Below are 3,711 nucleotides of genomic sequence, written 5' to 3' on the forward strand. Positions count from 1 at the left end.
CGCCGGTGTCGAACAGTCAGAGGGACTCGAACACATGTCCTTCTCGAGTTGAGACCTGCATTGTGAAGCCGATTCCGTATCGTCTGAGTGGACACATTCACCCCCGAGGCGTTCAGGAGGTCGTTACGTAGGCTTGTTGCTGTCCAGAAGGGATGGCGTCGTGCCTAAAGAGCCACAAAATGGTCTTGACGTTGGGTTGTCGACCTCTGACGACCACCCCATGTCGGTGTGCTGCTGTACCAAAAGTTTGCTGTCGGTTCCAGACCCTGTTTACAACGCTCTGGCTGACGTTTAGTGCATTTGCAACGTCACGTTGTGAAAAGCCAGCGTCAAGCATTCCAATACATCTGCCCAGTTGTTCTGTCGTCAGGCGACGCCTTACACGTTGAGGGGGCATTGTGTTGATAAACGTAGTGTAAACACTCAAGTGAGTTTGAAATTTTAGAAAGAATCAGACACCGATGCCCGAGTGAAAATCGTGCAATGGTATCAAAAGCATAAATTGTGATGAGAAACGCATATCCCATGACATGAAATGCACGTGCAAGTTTGTTGAAGACGTTTTTGATTTCTCTTGGACACAATATTGCCAGTTATGCAGTTATTAATTTTTTAAACAAAAAATATCTATGATCCTTATCAAATTTTGAGTAGTATATATATCGACGACATTTGATCCTTTGATAATTCTCATATTCATTCATATGTCGATTTGTTATATTGATTGATTGAGGTTTTACGCTGTTTTGGCAATATTTCAACCATTTTACGGCGGTAATCTGATTTAATATACATGTATCCTAGTGAGCTCGAAATATAAGATACCACAGAATCTTCATCATCTGCTTCATACTTGGATATTTTATTGAACTTACATGTTAACGACAAACTAACAACTCAACTCCGTGATAAACGGGATGCTTCAGCGTCTACATCGTCAAGTTCCCGTACTCATGTAGCAATATTCCATGATCACTTGCATATGGTGTTTATATCTCTCAATTGATTCGATACGTACAAGCATGCTCTGAGTATGATCAGTTTTTAAATTAAATCAGGCTACTGACAAATCAGTTTATATTACAGGGGCTTCAATAGTCTCGTATTTTGCGAATTCTAAGGTGGTTATAACGATCTGATTTACAAATACAACCTGTCATTAGGTCGAATGCTGCTTGATGTGGTTCATACCAATTGTTAAACTGTTCTTTATATACTGATTTTGACTACAGATTACTCCGTTTTACCTGATCAAGATATAGGGCTCACGGCGGGTGTGACCGGTCAACAGGGGAAACTTACTCCTCCTAGACACCCGACCCCACCTCTGGTGTGTCCAGAGGTCCGTGTTTGCCCTACTCTTTATTTGTATTCTTTAAAGGAATTGTGAGATTGATCACTGCTCGTTATCTTCACTTTTTCATACTTGTTGTTTTTTCCACCGTATACAACTATATTTGTTGTCTTGTGTTAATTCCACAACATTCAACTATATATGTTGTCTTGGACCATTTCTATAGCAGACAACAATAATGTTGATACTGTCCTATTTCCACAGTATACAACTATATTTCTCAATAGCATAAAATATATTTGTTGTCGTGTCCTGTATTACAGTCCCGTGTCACAGCAGATGTGGCACGATAAAGATACCTCCCTGCTCAAAGGCCGTAAGCGCCGAGCATAGGCCAAAATTTTGCAGCCCTTCACCGGCAATTGTGACGTCTCCATATGAGTGAAAAATTCTCGAGTAGGACGTTAAACAATATGTAAAACTTATACGGTACCAATTTTGATGCACCAGATGCGGATTTCGACAAATAATGTCTCTTCAGTAATGCTCAACCAAACTTTTTGAAATCCGAAATAGCATTAAACTTGTAAGAGCTATTTTAGGGGAAAACAGATTGCCAACAAGTCGAATGAAATTCGTCTAAGAATAAGAGCTATGCATGAGGGTGATAATCCTAATTTTGAAATGAATTTCTAAAATTTATCACAGCAATTAAATATGCAATTAAATATACAATCAATCAATCAATCCTATTTACATAGCATATAATATATTTGTTGTCGTGTCCTATTTACATAGCATATAATATTTGTTGTCTTGACCTATTTCCAAAGCATATACCTACACCATGCATGTATTCGCGTCATGCTTACAATACGTGGTTTTGTCTTGATGTGAATGAAATATTTTCCCAGGCATATTAATCTACACGTGTGTCAAATGTACAATCTCTAATATTGCAGTTTCCAAATAACATAAGGTGAGGCTTTAAGACCAGATATGCATTTAAATTGATAAATGTGTAAACTTTATGAGTCTCTTGAGTATTGCACTTTTTGAATCTTTACCTCCCTAAATCAGTGCATGACAATGATGTGTCCCTATACAATTCTTATTGGACTTAATTCGTCATAATTTCTTAACGTATTCTCATTAAATTGCCAAACGATCTTAATAATTCTTTTTAAAAACATTTTAGTCTTGACAAATCAAATAACTTGCTTGATTTTTGTGCTCATCGAGATTAATCGTTCTTTGGATTGAGGTCACAGTTGTCTATTATTTCATCATCTTCCTTCCCTACGTGGGAACTACACGTGCCACAAATTCAAACATGTTTGGGAATGATGAGCAAATACCAGGAAGTTGATGTTATAGGAATATCATAGACTTGAAATTTATAACTGGACACAATACGTTTTTGATGGAGTTTTTTTGTAGTTTTTTCATGCATTTCCTCCTGGGAGACCGAATGGAAATTAATCACGATCTCTGTCAATGAAAAACACAACAAATTATATTATTCCCACAAAGACGTTCTGGAACAGAATAGATGATATCCATTAAAAATGCATAAAATATGAATTAATCTGATGCCTTATGGTTTGGTATTGTACTGTGTAAATACTGAGCGCCTTGTTGGTCTCGTGTTATCTTCGCTTAACGACTGTGTCCTATTCATCATGAATTGTCGTCTGCTTGGAAACCTATGTCTGTTAGATTTCCTATGAGGACAATTCTCATCATCCATTCACGCATCGACCATGACAAAATCATAAAAAAGGATTAATATTGAAGAGGTTTTTGTGAAACACCTTTGGGAATAATCACGGCCAATTGTCAAAATCCTGAACATTTACCTGCATATCTTTGGGGGGAAATAAATTTGAAAAATAAAACCAAAAAAACAAAGCAAAACAAAAGCGATCTACTTAATTTTGAGAATTATCACAATCCCTATTCACTAAATCAGTTTCCCGAATTTATAAGAGTGTAGGACTTTCTCTCAGTCTTTATGACTCTTGCTCACGGCATCGTCAGTATTGCTTTTTTTAAAGCCACAAGTTGAAACGTTTAGCCATTTTCAAAACTATTTCTATATTAAAAATTGCTATGAAACAAAAAAGGAGCATAGCATGTAACGCTGCAATATTCAATACTTACACGATATTCCAATGAGAAACTTGAATTTAAAATAAGTGATAACATTAAAATGTCTTTTTAACCAATCACGCTCAACAAAGTTTCACGGTTATTTAATGGCCGTTACACCTTGATTGCCGACATGGACGAAAATTTGTAGAAATTGGAAATTAAAAATACTTTAAGAAGTAAATTTCAATTCAGAAAATATAGGAGGATATTAACGCGTTAGCGTTCATGAAAAGTATGCTGGCGTGAAGCGTTGGAATTCAAAC

Source organism: Ostrea edulis, chromosome 2 (genome assembly GCF_947568905.1).
Source record: "Ostrea edulis chromosome 2, xbOstEdul1.1, whole genome shotgun sequence".
Lineage (NCBI taxonomy): Eukaryota > Metazoa > Mollusca > Bivalvia > Ostreida > Ostreidae > Ostrea > Ostrea edulis.